The sequence below is a fragment of the Copadichromis virginalis genome, linkage group LG4, assembly GCF_057382275.1.
Source record: "Copadichromis virginalis isolate Kocher_CV1m ecotype Utaka linkage group LG4, C_Virginalis_male_GT1.1, whole genome shotgun sequence".
Lineage (NCBI taxonomy): Eukaryota > Metazoa > Chordata > Actinopteri > Cichliformes > Cichlidae > Copadichromis > Copadichromis virginalis.
The window spans coordinates 1,805,135-1,822,106 of NC_140621.1; the positions used below are offsets into that span (position 1 = coordinate 1,805,135).

At 44.0% G+C, this 16,972-nt stretch overlaps 1 protein-coding gene across 3 annotated transcripts in view; it reads left to right on the forward strand.

Moving 5' to 3' along the window:
* The window catches only part of LOC146710507 (junction plakoglobin a-like), a 117,532-nt gene that overhangs the window by 19,072 nt on the left and 81,488 nt on the right, over window positions 1–16,972 (forward strand). For 2 of the 3 annotated variants that reach the window (XM_085453083.1, XM_085453085.1), the window contains exon 2: window positions 14,472–14,636. The exons of the other annotated variant lie outside the window; for it this stretch is intronic. The gene's annotated coding sequence lies outside the window, so the exon portion shown is untranslated. The remainder of the gene's footprint in view (window positions 1–14,471; window positions 14,637–16,972) is intronic. 3 annotated transcript variants of the gene reach the window in all.

The following is a 16,972-nucleotide window of genomic DNA, read 5'->3' on the forward strand; positions in this document are numbered from 1 at the left end:
TACTTATGTCACTCTTCAATACTCTGCTGCCTCATTTGGAAAACTCTCCAGCATCATAAGACCAGGCAGCATTAATCCATTCACATGCATCTATCTAATAATCTGACCTGATATCCAGGGCGGTAAAGACCAATCCATGCTGACAAGCTCACTGTGTCATGTTTAAAGGCACATGAGCAGAGGGTTGACAGAGGATGAACCTGGGATTCTGCTGGCTGTCTAAGTTTTATGTCAGTTTCCCATCAAGAAAATGATGTCGAAGTCCTGCTGCTGCTTGTTGCTATGGCAAACCTCGGAAGATGCTGGTGGTCCTTTCTGTTTGGTGTAAGCAGATAAGAAAGAGGGAAGAAGGAAAGTGTGATTAAAATTTTGCATATTTGCATTTAGAATCCACTCTTCATGTTGCATGCTCTGTGAGCCTCAGTGTGTGTGTGTTTGTGTGTGAGGGAGAGAAACAACTACACCAGTCTGCATGATAATAACCTGTTAGTAGCAGACATTACCTTACACAGAAACAAACTGCATTATCTTTTCCTTCCATTCTAGTATGCATTTCTCTCTATCCCCATTTCCTCCCTCCCGGTCTTCTTTCTCTACTCCTTGTCGTTTTTCAGCCTGGCTCTTATCTTTTCTTTCTTGAAGCTTAGCCTTTTCATTTTTACAGTCAAGCGTGATACACACACGCGCACACACAGAGAGGGGGAGAGAGAGACACAAATAGAAAGGGGGACTGTGCATGGCCAGTGGGTGGGCACAGATACATCAAATAAAGACTAGGCCAGTCTGACAGGATAGCATGTGCACACACAAGCCCACAGTAAACAATGTGTATATTCAAGAGGAACAGTGTGTGTGTGTGTGTGTGTGTGTGTGTGTGTGTGTGTGTGTGTGTGTGTGTGTGTGTGTGTGTGTGTGTGTGTGTGTGCGCAGCTTATCAGGGTTTGTAAAAGAAGCCATGGTGACAGAAAAGGAGCACAAAAAAGAAGAGGGAAATAAATTAGACTGAAGAGGAGAGGAGAGCTAAAAATGAAAAGGGACAGGAAGAAAGGAGAGAGCAGCAGAAAGGAGAGAGGTAGCCAGCAGGCAGGATAGTGTGGTGCATGTGTGTGTGCAATGGGAGTGTTAGGATGTGAAGTCATGTGTAAAGAAGTAATCATGACAAAGCCTGGCAGTGCTTAAGCTCAGCAGTGACCACATCCATCACATGGCTATAATGTTGGTGAATGTTTTTTTCAGTTGGTTAATAAGTGTGCTCCTCATTGAAAAAAATCAAACATCATACCTGCAACAGTTTATGTATTGCTTACATGATCACAATAAACAAACAAACAAACACAAACAAACAAAGTTCATTTAGCAAAGAAAAGAAGAAAAAATGCTCTGCAAAATAAAGATAATACATTTCAATATTGCTTCACCTGTTCTGCAACAGTGATCATTGAGGCTGAGGTGAACAGGTGGGGCCAGAAAGGAATAGGACAATCACCAGTTACTGGTATTTATCTTATAGCCTCGAGCTATATAAATATATACCGTATTTTCACGACCATAAGGCGCACTTAAAAGTCTTAGATTTTCTTCAAATAGTACGGCGCGCCCTATAGCGCAGTGCGCCCTATGTGTTGTAAGGAGGACGTAGTAGAGAACACCATGAGAACGTTAAAGGGTGAAGTGTGGGCGTTGATCGTATATACCGGGACAATCGCACATACCTGTATAAAAGAACAGGTATGTGCATTATGTGGAACATCGTTGTTTTAACAACCCTGAAAATGGCAGAGACACGCTTATGAAGCACAGTTTAAACTGAAGGCCATCAGCTATGCGGAGGAACATGGAAATCGAGCAGCGGCGAGAGAATTTAAGATTAACGAATCGATGGTTCGCAAATGGAGGAAGCTAGAAAACAAGCTCCGGCAGGTCAAGAAAACGCAGCTGAGTTTCCGCGGAAATAAGGCGAGGTGGCCCGAGTTGGAGGAAAGACTTGAGCGGTGGATCATCGAGCAAAGAACGAGCTGGAGAAGCGTTTCGACGGTCACCATTCGGCTAAAAGCAGTTTCACTAGCTGAAGAGATGAACATTGAACATTTCCAAGGAGGTCCGTCTTGGTAGCGCAGCAACTTCCAGCGGATTATAAGGAAAAGCTGGCCATCTTCCGCTCCTACTGCAGCAAACACATCGGCGACAAAAACATCCAGCCCAGCCACATCACAAACATGGACGAGGTCCCGCTCACTTTTGACATCCCGGTGGGTCACACTGTGGAGAAGAAGGGGACCAGCACGGTAGCGATACGCACAACGGGGCACGAAAAGTCTTCTTTTACTGTTGTGCTTGGCTGCCATGCTAATGGACAGAAACTGCCGCCTATGGTGATTTTTAAGCGAAAGACTTTGCCTAAAGAGAAGTTTCCAGCAGGAATCCTCATTAAGGCAAATGAAAAGGGCTGGATGGATGAGGAAATGATGAAAGAGTGGCTGAGGGAGGTGTATGTAAGGAGACCAGGTGGTTTTTTCCACGCAGTTTCACTAAGAGTGGAAGGCAGCGCCGGGCGAGTTACGCCACAATTTGCCAATGGATTGTAGATGCTTGGGCTAACATGTCTGCTGGCACTGTTGTTCGAGCTTTCGCAAAAGCCGGCATCGTTTCCGAGGAGCCGCACGGCACGGAAAGTGACTCTGACGGTGAAGACAGTGAACCTGGCATGTTTGATGGAGATTTAGCGCAGCTGTTCAATTCAGACACAGAGGATGAGGACTTCCATGGGTTTGATTGATGATAAAAATGTGAGTACCAAACTTTGTTTTGCTCCTGCTTTATTTTTAAATATGCACACTTGTATGCTTGTGTGTTGTTGATGATGACGATTATTGGTAATAAAAATGTGAGTACCAAACTCAGTTTTGCTCCTGCTTTATTTTTAAATATGCACACTTGTATGCTTGTGTGTTGTTGATGATGACGATTACCGGTAATAGAAATGTGAGTAAGGTACCGAACTCAGGTTTGCTCCTGCTTTATTTTTAAATACGCATACGGTACTTGTATGCGCCCTATGATCCAGTGCGCCTTATGTGTGTGTTAAATACAGTAATGGCACACATAACTGAGACTGCGCCTTTTAGTACAGTGTGCCTTATGGTCGTGAAAATACGGTACATATATAGCTCGAGGCTATAAGACCACACCAACCCATGCACTGCCTAATTGACTAAAGACAGGCATTGTGTGACTCAATGCCTCACACATGGATTCTGGAATGCCTAAAACTGTTCAAGACCAACAGGACCCTAAAGGCCTTCAATTCAGTGGGAAAGGGGAAGACAACACTAAAGGCCAATTTCAAGGCAATTGCACAAATCACCGTCAAGTGCGGGATTTGCCATGATGATGCTCTGTCCCCACTGCTGTTCAGCATAGGCCTGAACCCCCTCAACCTGATCATTAACAAGACTGGATACCAGCTATGGAAAAGAGCAAATGTCAGGCACCTCCTCTACATGGACATCACGTTGTATGTAAAGAGTCAACAAGACATTGATTCACTGATCCATATCACTAGAAAAATAAATGTTGTCACTTAAATGTTCTCTGTGCTGCTCTGCGTCCTGCATTTGAGTCCAAGCTAGTTTTCCCGCTGTCCCTGGTTCCGGCCCGATTTGCTCCCTGGTGCGCCCTTGCCAACGAGCCGGTTATATAACATCTAAGTCAGAGTGTGCCGCGATGGAAAAGTACATTAAGGAGTCACTAGCAGCTGGTATCATACGTCCGTCGTCATCTCCTGTGTGAGCTGTTTTTTTTCTTTGTAGACAAGAAGGATGGCTCTTGCCGGCGGTTCATTGATTTCAGAGGCTTAAATTACATTACTACCAAGAACAAGTATACCTTGCCACTCATTAGCTCCGCTTTTGAATCACTACAGGGCGCTACAATATTCACTAAGTTAGATCTCCGCAACGCTTGTCACTTAGTGCGAATCCGTCAAGGAGATGAGTGGAAGACAGCTTTCAACACCCCCCTTGGTCATTTCGAGCATCTTCTCATGCCTTTTGGTTTGGCAAACACACCAGCCGTGTTACAAGCCCTAATAAACAACGTTCTGCAGGATTTCCTCGACCGGTTTGTATTTGTCTATCTAGATGACATTGTCATTATTTCTAAGACTCTGGAAGAGCATTGTTCACATGTCCGAGCTGTCCTTCAATGCCTCATGGAGAACAAACTAACGGCTACAGTGAAAGCGGTCACAGACTGGCCTGTACCCTCCACTCAGAAACGACTCGAGAGTAGGGCTGCTCAATTAATCGAATTTTAATCACGATTACGATCTGGGCTTTCAACGATCATTAAAAATGACTGAGCCGATTATTAGCCCCTCCCTCATTTATCCGCGACACCTTAAAGGCCGGTCCGTGAAAATATTGTCGGGCATAAACCGGTCCGTGGCGCAAAAAAGGTTGGAGACCGCTGATTAAGAGGACCCGAGGGAAGCTCGGAAAGCTAAGCAGAAGTTATTTGGAGAGGAGAGTGACTGCTGTTGGTTGAAAAGAGAGGTAAAAAAACTTCAGTGGTGTTGCACACTATGTTATATTATTTTTTTTAAAGTCATTGTTAACCCTTTAAAGCCGGTCAGAGCAGCACGCTCCGTTTTGCGTAACTATTTTTAAATCCCTGTAGAACCTGAACCGTGTAAGCTAGTGCAATAATTTGTTTTGCATATGAAACCGGAGGAGTTGTACTTACATCTGATGCCATCAGCTTGTCCTCGGTCACGGTTTCCTTCCACATATAGCTTTGCAAAAACTGCATAAAAAGCTCTTGCAGGAACAAAAACATAATATTCCAGAAACACGCTTTGCCGTTCCTATCAGCTGTTCGTAACACTTCCCACAGTGAAATGATGCACCTGCTGTTTTCTTTGCAAATTTGCATCATAGGATTGTTTTTTGTTTTTCCTGCAGTATATAAAAATTGCTGTATCTCCGAAATAAAACTATGAAGACACTCAAAATAAATTTCCTGTGGTGGGAAACTATTTTTTGCAACTTTATTGTATTTAAAGTTTTGAGGGATAAACCTCTTAAATTTCTCCAAGTAGAAATATATGTAAACAAAACAAAAACGATTTTCAATTTTTTTTGTAGTTTATTGCACTTTTTTGCAATTTATGTAATTACTATGCACTTAATGCAGACATATTATTAAAATATGGGCTATAACAGTTGTATTGATGTATAGCAACTTGAAATGCTCCCACAAATGGCACTACAGCATGTAAAAAAAAAAAAAAATATATATATATATATAAGCTCTGGTGGACTTGGTTCTATAGTAGGTCTTAAAGGGTTAAATAAAGGGTGCTTCTCCAACAGCATCACCATCAACACAGGAGCACCTCAGGGATGTGTCCTCTCGCCACTGCTCTACTCCCTCTACACTTCAGACTGTGTGGCCACCCATGGCTCCAACACCATTGTGAAGTTTGCTGACGACACAGTGGTGTTGGGTGCCATCTCCAACAACGATGAGGCGGCCTACATGGATGAAGTGAAGAATCTGGCATCGTGGTGCCAGGACAACCACCTCCAGCTGAACGTCAGCAAGACCAAGGAGCTGGTGGTGGACTTCAGAAGGGGTCAGCACAGAGACTACAAGCCCATCATCATCAATGGAGCTCCAGTGGAGAGGGTGCAGTCCTTCAAGTATCTTGGTGTCCACATCTCCTCAGACCTGACATGGGCTGCCCACATTCAGGTCCAGACCAAAAAGGCTAGGCAGCGCCTGTATCACCTACGACAACTGAGGAAGTTCAGGGTCTCTCCAAAGATCCTCAGGATTTTCTATACAGGCGCTGTGGAGAGCATCCTCACACAGAACATGACATCGTGGTTTGGGAACAGCTGTGTGAAGGACCAAAAAGCTCTCCAGAGAGTGATCCGTACAGGAGAACGCTGCTGCAGGATTGCTCTCCCCCCGCTTCAGGACACCTACACCAGGAGATGCCGGACTAGAGCAGCGCAGATACTGAAGGACCCGTCCCATCCTGGCAACAAACTGTTCCAACTTCTGCAATCTGGTAGAAGGTTCCGCATCTTCCGGGCAAGGACAGAGAGACTCAAGAGGAGCTTCTATCCCCAAGCCATCCGTGCCCTAAACACATACACCCGCCCTCTCACATCATCTATAATTGACTGAGTCAGGACTCTTCCAGACACTAAACCAAGGCACAATGTACATTTCAATTCCTTTAATTTTAAATATGTTTATATTGTCTATCCTGTAAAATAGTCAGATGTCTATTCATATTAATGTACAGAATTCACCTGCTTGCTGCTACTACTGCACATTCACCCAGTGTATATACTATATATATATATATATATATATATATATATATATATATATATATATATATATATATATGTTCTTCCTCTACACCCCCCCCCCCCCCCCCCCCCCCCCCCCAATTTTTGCACATGTCGAGGAGCGTGTCAGGCTACATTTCACTGTGTGTTATACTTGTATAACTATGCATGTGACAAATAAAGAACCTTGAACCTTGAAATATCGTCAAATAATCGTGATCTCAATTTCAGTGAAAATAATCGTGATTATCATTTTTGCCATAATCGAGCAGCCCTACTCGAGAGGTTTTTGGGATTCGCCAATTTCCAACGCCGATTCATAAGAAACTAGTCAGGTAGCAGCTCCACTTACACACCTCACTTCCACTAAACTTCCATTCATCTGGTCCAATGAAGCAGATAGCACGTTCACTAGACTGAAACATCTATTTGCAACAGCGCCCATCCTCATTCTGCCTGACCCAGACTTTTATTGTCGAGATGGATGCTTCTGTTGTGGGGTTGGGGCAGTACTGTCCCTCTTGTAAGCATACCGGTCGGGCACCTTTTTTTGCATTGGCTTTTGCCAGCGGAAATGAATTATGATGTAGGGACCGGGAACTGCTTGCCCTTAAGTTTGCATTGGAGGAGTGGCGATCATTTGAAGGGCGCTGAGAAACCGTTCCTAGTGTGGACGTACCACAAGAACTTAATGTACAGTACTTATGCAGTGCTAAGAGACTGAATGCATGCCAAGCTTGATGGTCACTGTTTTTCCCCCCTTTTTAACTTTTCTATTTCTTATTGCCCAGGCTCCAGAAATGTAAAACCGGATGCCCTTTCTTGGCAGTTTGACTCTGAAACAGCACAATCAGAATCTTCCCCCATACTTCCAGCCAGCTGCAAGGTTGGAGCTGTCACTGTCACGCCATTAACCAGGCTCTCCAGACAGAACTGGGGCTGCCCGACTGGCGTTTTGTTCCTGCAGCCGCTCGCTCCAAGATGCTGGAGTGGGTGCATGCTTCTAAGTTCGTGTGCCACCCAGCAGAGATAGGATGGTTTACTCTAATTAAAAGACATTTTTGATGGGACATGCTAGATAAGGACATTAGGGAGTATGTGGCTGCGTGCTCAGTATGTGCCAGGAATAAATCACATAATGAACATCCTGCAGGGCTGCTACAGCCCATGTTCCCTCTAATTTTTCATGTGTCTGAGCAAACACACAAACTCCCTGAGCATCCCTTGGACCACTGTGAGCAACAGTAGACGTGTGCACTGTGGTCACGCCAGCATCTAATCCATCCAAGTCACATGGTTTATTAAAATAATCAAATTACAGCATTTACATTTATTTATTTACTTTTAATTAACTGCTTTAGCCCACTTACAATGAAAATTTAAATAAGTCTTGTTCATGACCTGTGTAGTATGTTAAGTCTATTGGAAGTAAAAATAACTTGGAACGCCAATTTTGAAAACACAACTTTCTCATTGCCTCATTGTTCTGACACACACAACAAAACTATTGACTACACTACACACTAACTACACACTAACTACACAAGATTTATGCTAAATGTCACAAATCTCTCACATCTCAATCTCCGCCGTCACTCCTAAAACTTCCCCCTTCCTAAACAACTAAATGCCATGTTGCCATATCATTTTTTGATTGGTCGACATGGTACATTTTTCCACCAATAGGAAAGGGTGGGGTTTTCTTTGGTTTTGTTTTTGTTCACAGGCTTTCGAGCGTTTTCCTTATAAAACGCCGTTTTTACCGTTTCTTCCTGCAGTAAATATAAACAACGACAGTATTCAGGAAGAAAACCAAACACGCCGCTTTGCTAGCTAAAACACCGGTGTCGGCACATTAGAGGGAACATTGGCCACGCTTCATCACCCTTGTCCCACATTGCCCTGGATTTTGTAACAGGACTCCCGGTTTCGGCAGGAAAGACTACCATACTCACAGTCATAGATCGGTTTTCTAAGGCAGCACACTTTATAGCTTTAGAGAAACTGCCCACAGCAGCAGAAACGTCTAGGCTACTAATTGAACATGTTTTCAGGCTTCATGGCATTCCAGTAGAAATAGTTTCAGACAGAGGTCCACAATTCTTGTCCCAAGTCTGGAGATCTTTTTACACTGCTTTAGGGGCCAAGCCTTGCCTGAGCTCTGGGTACCACCTGCAGACTAATGGCCAGACAGGATGTTTGAATTGGGAGCTCAAGGCCACACTCCACTGCATAACCTGTCAACTTTGGCCACTTATCTACCATGGGTGGAATATGCACACAACACGTTAACAACATCCGCTACCAGGTTGTCACCATTTGAAGCCTCATTGGGATATCAACCACCACTGTTTCCTGAGCAGGAGGCTGATCTCGCTGTCCCCAGCAGTGCTGCTGTCGGGTCTGGACTCGTAAATGGGAGGCACTATTATGTACAGTAGCCCATCAACGTCGCTATGCCAACTGGCGACGGTCACCAGCACCAACATACTCACCAGGACAGAAGGTGTGGCTGACTGCTAAGGACATCCCTCTCAGAGCGTCCTCCTGGAAAAATGTCCCCTCAATTCATTGGTCCCTATACAGTGGATAGCCCCACAGCTGTCAAGCTCTGTTTACCTCCAGCCTTACAGATTCACCCTGTTTTTCATGTCTCCCAGGTGAAACCGGTACTGTCTAGCCTCCTTTGCCCGCCTCCTGACCCCCCGCCTCCCACCTTGCTCATCGACAGACACCCAGCCTTCACCGTCTGGCGTATCCTGGATGTGCGGTGGCGGGGTAGAGGGCAGCAGTTTTTGGTGGACTGGGAGGGTTACAGGCCGGAGGAATGTTCTTGGGTACCTCGATCGTTGATACTTGACCCTGTGATGATCTCTGACTTTTTCAGGTAAGCCGCGGGGCGGATTCTGGTCGGCCGCCAGGAGGCATCCATTGGGGGGGGCAGTTCCACCTCTGGGAGGAAGCACCATGCTCCTGCTCATTGCTGGCACCTGTGGGTAATTAAGCCGTGGATTTATAAGGCCAGCGCGCTCAACCTCTCTTCGCTAGATTCTCAGCTAACCACAGTTGCTGCAGGCCAGCTCTGTGTTTTGTACACATCTTAGCAAACTACCTTGTCTCACCTTGTATCTCTCTTTCATAGCTACACACCAGATTACCAGAAGCAAATCTCTGCCATAGAACCCCCATCCGGACGCTGGACCTCCCAACAGTCTCACAGTTTTACTCACTCCACGCACCTGCCTGCCTCCCTGCCTCAATGTCAGGAATTTCGGATTACTTACCACTCACCTGGACCACTCTCCCCTGCATGCTACTGATCCACCCGCGGCAAGTAGGCAGTGCAAAGGACTATTCAGAACAAATAGCTGCCAGTATTCCTCCGGAACCATACCTAAATAAATGTACTCTAGTTTCAGTGACTCTGACCCCTTCCCAGGACCCAGCCATCCAGTCTGACTCTCCCTTTGGCCCAAACCACAGAACTGCAGTTTCCACAGTTGAAAAATCACTGATTGTTTACATAGCTCAGGTCGCATAAGCGCCCCTTAGTTTTGGTGTTTGTTCTTAGCACAAGTTAAAGACACGACTCAGTTTTCTAGTTTTGTTCGCTTACACTTTTTGTGAATCATAAACGTTGTCACTTAAACGTTCTCTGCGTCATGCATTTCAGTTTGTTTTTTTTTAGTCAGCCTCGGCCGTGACAGGATGGAAGCCACTGACACGAAGACAAGAAAGCTCCTTACCATGCATGGAGGGTTTCACCCCAAGTCCAGCAGCCTCGGACTGTATGGTAACTGGAAGGAGGAAGCAGAGGACTACTGAGTGTCATAACCACTATGTAGGATGAAACAATAAGATCCCCAAGTACAGTAGTTTAATCTACGAATAATACATTTTTGGAATTGGTCTTTATTTTTTAAAAGCCATATGTGTTTGGATTTTTTATAAGCATTCAAACTGAACATTTTACTTCTTTGCGTCTTTAAATTAAAAGAAATTGGTACTTTTTGCGAGGTTGGTGGGGGTATATTATCATGGAGTTTCAGCCTTGTTCAGATTAAGTTTGAGAGTATTTTGACACCTGCCATGTTTGGTCTGTTTAAATCATACTTTGTTTTGTTTTACCCATTGTTGTGTTTGTTTTGGTCACCATCCATATGTGATTATTGTTTTCACATCTGCACATAGACCTTCTGGAGGAGGTGGTCATGGCATGGTTCCAAATGATCTCCAGAGCAGTTCATTTATGGTGTGAGCGTAAGCCAACCCTGATCTAAACCAAGTAAAAGGTGTACAAACAGTTTGAGAGGGTGAGACAGGGCATGAGGAAGTGGTCTATATAGACAAAGTCTGAGGAAGAAGAGAGAAAGTGATAATGAGAGAAATGATAGAGCAGGCAGCATGATTAGGTGTTTGTAGATGCCGAGTGAAGGGAAAGGAAATGAGAGATAGAGATATACTGTTAAGTGCGACGTTGTCACCCATTTATGGTGATCATGTCAAATACTAAGCTTCTCTCTCTGTCACTCGGTCTCTGTGTGTGTGTGGTTCTTTGACTGACATGGAGGAAAACTAGAAAGCTTGTCTTTCCCTTTTACAATCACATGTTCACTCTTATCCCTCTTGTTATCTCCTTCCTGCTCAGTTCGTTCTTCTTTCTCATGCTCTTACTTCTCACTGCTCTGGTTGTTTACTCTCCTTTTTCTTTCTACTCATTGTTAATTATACCCGCCATCTTTGATTCTTGTCTTCCCTACATTCTCCACCAGCACTCCTGGTGCTGAAAATCACACATAAAATCAATGTGTGTTTTAGATTCAGTTTATATTGTTAGCCCTTGATATTGTTTCAGAAGCTAATGATATGTTTTCCCTGGTAAAAAGCCAGACTTAGTTTCCACAGTATTTGATTTTGTATTAGCTAAAAGTCAACTGAAAAACAAAATTTAGAGATAAACAAAAACCAACACCTCAATGATCCTAGGACCTTGAAAAGAAAGGCAACTGGACTTCAAGTTACTTGAAGATGTTTCACCTCTCATCCGAGAAGCTTCTTCTGTTCAATTTATTTACTTTATTTTATTTAGAAAGAGGGGCAATACATGCTAATGAACATTTTAACAAATGTAAATATCCCAGATTATAGTCTTGGACTAATTTCCACCTGCAGACACTCTGGCAGGTTGGTGTTACACACAAGTTAGTAAAAACATACAGAGACACTATTTAGTCATGTGACAAGGACAAAAACAGTGATCACACTGTACTAGAACAAACAATAACACGAAGCGTGGACACAGAGGACAATATAAATAACAATAACCAAATACTGGAGATTCCCAGATATTTAGTGGGAGCAGCAATGGGATTTGTCCCTTAAGACGGCCCTTGACATACAAGGTGTGAAAAAGGTTGTTGTCATTATCAGCAAAGCTTTCCGGTGAAGCCATTGTGAGACTTGCATCTCTCTATCATGTGATCTATTGAGATCAACTGACACAAGCTGTGAGTGGGCGTTCAGGCGCCTGGGGAAAGATCTCAAAACTAGATTGTAGGTGGCAGACAGTTGGTGTCATAAACCGCCCCTTCTATTCAAGAATGATCGTTCACAGTAGACAGAAGTAGGCTTCTGTCACTCTTCTTTCATGCTATCTAAAATGAGAACAATGGTGTCCTCAAAAGAGTGACCTTGTGCATCTGAGTCTTGTCCCGTCGAGGTGGCTCTTCTACTACGTTGTTTAGTTTGTTTTTTGGAGTTTTGGGATAAACCAGTGTGTAGCTAGGCTTGGAGTGCACTGGGATGTCATGCTTGGAGAATATTTGCCCGAGTTTCTCTGAAAAAACTTGCCCCATAAGGGATGACAGTGTTGTTTCGTTTGCCATTCTGTTTCTACTTAATTGGTGTCTCAGCTTCTTTACTGTGCATCTTTGCTAATTTGATGGAAGCCTAATTGGGATAAACATGCTTTAAGAGCTTTCTTTATGTGTTTGTTCCTTTTCCTTCCCTTCTGGATTAGAAGGAACATTTCTACCCAGTGTTGCAGATTCCTGATTACTCCACGTTCCAGAGGGTGGTTGGAAGCAAAGAGATGGTATTGGTCTGTGTATGTGGGCTTCCAGTAAACTTCACTGTTGAGGTTTCCATTTTCCTCAATGTGCACAGCACAGTCCAGAAACGGCAAACTATTATCCTTTGTATTTTCCCTGGTGAACTTTGTTTCTATCCACTGAGTTGATGTGAACAGTGAAAGCTTATATTTCTTTGGTTTTGATTTGGCCCAGGTGTTATTAACATATCTGTACCAGTGAATAGGTTCTCTCTTTGAAAGAGCCAAGAGCTTTAGTTTCCACTTTCACATTGGGAAGCCCATGGCACATCTATGTTTTTGTCTGTAGAAACCCTCATTGGGTATAGGATTGGGCCTATAGGATTTTGGAGTTAGAGTTAGAGGTACATGGGAGGCCAAGCGGAATGCAACTCGGACAGTGGCTCAAAAAAAACTTTGATGTGGGATGAGTTCAGTGGGGCCATGGAAAAAGACTTTTAACTGCTTCAAGGTGATTCCAGAAAACAATCAATTCAATTCAATTTTATTTATATAGCGCCAAATCACAACAAAAGACGCCTCAAGGCGCTTCATAGATACAGAGAAAAACCCAACAATCATATGACCCCCTATGAACAGCACTTTGGCGACAGTGGGAAGGAAAAACTCCCTTTTAACAGGAAGAAACCTCCAGCAGAACCAGGCTCAGGGAGGGGCGGGGCCAACTGCTGTGATTGGTTGGGGTGAGAGAAGGAAGACAGGATAAAGACATGCTGTGGAAGAGAGACAGAGGTTAATAACAGATATGATTCAATGCAGAGAGGTCTGTTAATACATAGTGAGTGAGAAAGGTGACTGGAAAGGAAAAACTCAGTGCATCATGGGAATCCCCGGCAGCCTACGTCTATTGCAGCATAACTAAGGGAGGATTCAGGGTCACCTGGTCCAGCCCTAACTATATGCTTTAGCAAAAAGGAAAGTTTGAAGCCTAATCTTGAAAGTAGAGATAGTGTCTGTCTCCTGAATCCAAACTGGAAGCTGGTTCCACAGAAGAGGGGCCTGAAAACTGAAGGCTCTGCCTCCCATTCTACTTTTAAATACTCTAGGAACAACAAGCTCCCTCGCACAATGCAATCTGGATTTGCCGCTTATCTGTATTCTAATTTTAATAACTGTACAGTACTCTGCTTTGGTAACTATTGTCCATGATGTAAATATGTAAAAATTGTGTTTCTGTTCTGTTTTATGTGTGGGGTTTTTTTGTTTTTGTTTTTTTTTCTTTTTTGCTGCTGATACAACCAAATTTCCCCTTGTGGGACAATTAAAGGATTATTCTATTCTATTCTATTCTATTCTATTCTATTCTATTCTATTCTAAGTAAGCCTGCAGTGTGAGAGCTAAGTACTCTAATAGGGTGATAAGGTACTATAAATAAAGATGAATATGCATGGCAAGACATACATTATTCATTGTCTAATAAAACAATAACCATAACCTCAGAGCCAAAATAACAACGGAATAGCTTTGGGACCACTCTGTGAATGTCTTTGACAGGTCCAGCCAGAGCCAAGACTTTATCCCAATTAACCATCTCTGGAGAGCTTTGAAAATTCAGTTCAATTTTATTTATACAGCACCAAATCTCAACAGCAGTTGCCTCAAGGCACTTTATATTGTAAAGTAGACCCTGATACTTAGCTCACCCGCCACCGCTCTCTCCAACCATGTCCACCACATCTCACAGGATGGGCGAGGTGGATGACCCACAGAACCACTGCAGAACCACTGCAGAACCACTGCTGCTGCTTCTGTAACTGTCATCTGGAGACAGGGAACGAGGTTTTTGAGTCATTGCCTATACTGGAGCTAGTGGTCCTTGAGCAGATGATGAGGCTCCTGGTGACTGGAGTGGATTTGGTGTGTTGGAGAGGGCCATGACCTTTCCAGAGGACCACTTAGCAGCATGGTGGCCTGGCACAGAGGAAGAAACATCCGACCCCCACAATCTGGCATAGATGCCTCACACTAACACTCTCCCCACTGTTTTTCTCCTCAGATCTCAGTGGGAACAGGTGTTGCTCCTGACTCACGTGAATTTGTGCAAACATCAGCGCAGGAGAGCTGGAAGTGCACGCAGCCCGAACTCTTCTGCAGGGAGTGTCAGCTCATAGAGGTGGGATCCTTGTGGCCGGCCCAGACTGGAAGGACGTACAAAGTTCTGGTGAGGTGCCAGGGTGTGGTACACAATAGGCTATGGTGGACTCTACCAAACCCTGCTTCAGCCTGGGTTGTTGTTGGGTGGGAATTAGGTGTGTACATAGTGACTTTCACAAATATCCAGTGGTGTTAGGTTAAAATGTATAGAGTTGGGGCAGTGGTTAGCTCCTTTCTTGGTCACCCCTTATTTCTTGGGATGGATTGGGCTGAGTTTAATAAGCTGGTGGGGCAGCGCTTATGACTGGGAACGACTTGTGGTATCTGTGCTGAGGCTGTCCAACACTGCTACCAGGGAGGAGAAATCCACAGGGCATTTTCAGGAGACCCTGCCACTTCCTGTGATTAAATCCAAGGAATATTTTCCATTGGAGCAGTCCTTTGGTGACACTCTACACTCAACGTTGGTTTAAGAAATAAACATTAAGGGTCACATGGTGTGTGCTGAGGCAGAACAGTCCTTTGTGATAATTAGGCACAGGCTAGTATGACACACTGGAGAGAGAAACTGAGTCATTTGTGCTGAAAAGGCATCTCACAGGCAGCTTATTTTAACCTAACGGTCAGCCACATGAGGTCTGATATTATTTGTTGGTGGTACCCCTGTGCAGCAATTTTGCAGGAAGTCTGGCACAGGCACTGTTTCAGATCATCTCCCGAGTTAGCATGCGTAAAAGATATTGACCAGAACACCTTATTCAATACTTGCACATTAAAGGAGCTGCATGAATTACTGGTTCTTTAGGGAATTCAGACTAGCACCTCAGTACTAGTCTGAAAGGCATGGGAATGATTGGGGATGTGGGGATGCAAGAAGCTGTGATTGACAGCCAAGAAGTGGCAGTGTTCTGGTGACAGCCATAGTTAGAGCAACTTTGCCATAAAGCCGAGGGCCACGTCTTTGAAGCTGGGAAGTGAAGTGTGCAAAGCAAAATAAAAAACCTGTGTAAACTGAAACTGCTGTGTCAGACCGTGTATGTTGGACACACACACTAGCTTTCGTGTTACAATGTTGTTTGACTGAGGAGACAGCTGCTTCTTTCTTGAGAGAGAAACAATGGAGTTTTATATCTGAGAGAAACCGCAAAAGGTAGCTGAAAAGTTCATATGAGTATATTCTATTCATGGAAGGAGGATACAACATAGGACTACCTTTCCATTTAATCACTGGATTGTGGTGAAATGGAAATGGAAAGAGTTTATATTAATCTTTGCTCGTAGTGCCCCATAGAAAGCTTTCCAAAGAGCTCTGGGCCTTTCTCAGAAATTATATCTACTGAAAGTCTGTTACTGAGAAAGACATGTTGGACCAATACATGAGCTCTGGCAACACTTTGCTAGACCCGCCCCTGCACAGTTACCAGCTGTCAGCTGCTTAGAAAAGGATCCTGGTGTTATTTGTCTCTCAGAAACAGTTCATAACTTCAACTCATCCATGTCACCTAAAAGGTAAACCTGTTTCTTCATCACAGCTCTGATGATCCAGTAAGGACATCTCCTGGTTTCATCTTCATGTTTCCCTCTCACCACGTATCCAAACTGACATCATGACCAGCAGCTTTACAGCTGTGGCTCCAGCAAACATCAGCTGATACTAGAAATTAATATTAAATAAATTCTAACAACAGCTGATCAAACGTGCTGCTGTTGTTTAGCGCGACAACCGGTGGTTTCCTCTTTCTGGCGCAAAGTGGGCGATAAATAAACAAGAGAGACGATCAGCTGATCATTGATCAGTTTCATGATTGAAGTAGCAACAGGAGAGGGAGGGGGAGAGAATGAGAGAAGAAGAGGCAGCTGTGCAGCAAAGACACAGAATAACTCCAGCTTTGTGTCTTTTTCATTGTAGCTAAAGTCCGGGACAAACTGTTCCTTTTCACCTCAATAAGAAACGCGTAATATTTTCTCTGAATACGAGACGATTCCGTCTTTTTACAGGACGGTTGGCAACTCTACTAACTAACCTTGTGAATTAAATAAAGTTCACTATCAGTAACATCATAGCACCCACCCAGCTGTATAGAAACTCCGTCATGCTAGCTAGCACACAGTACGAGTTATTGTAACTGACTGTAAAAAGTCAGCACAACAAAGTCAAAGGAGCTTGTAAAGAAAAACGTTTGGACTTCTGTAAGTTGCTTGAAGACGTTTCACCTCTCATCCGAGAAGCTTCTTCAGTTCTAAGGTCAAATGGTGGAGAGTCCCAGATATAAACCTAGTGGGAGTTTCTCCCCAAAGAGGGACAAAGGACCCCCTGATGATCCTCTAATCGGCTGAGCCAAGGTGTGAAACTGGGTGTGGGTCCCAATCAGCCAGAGTTTTGGGTGTGTTCATTGTGAAACC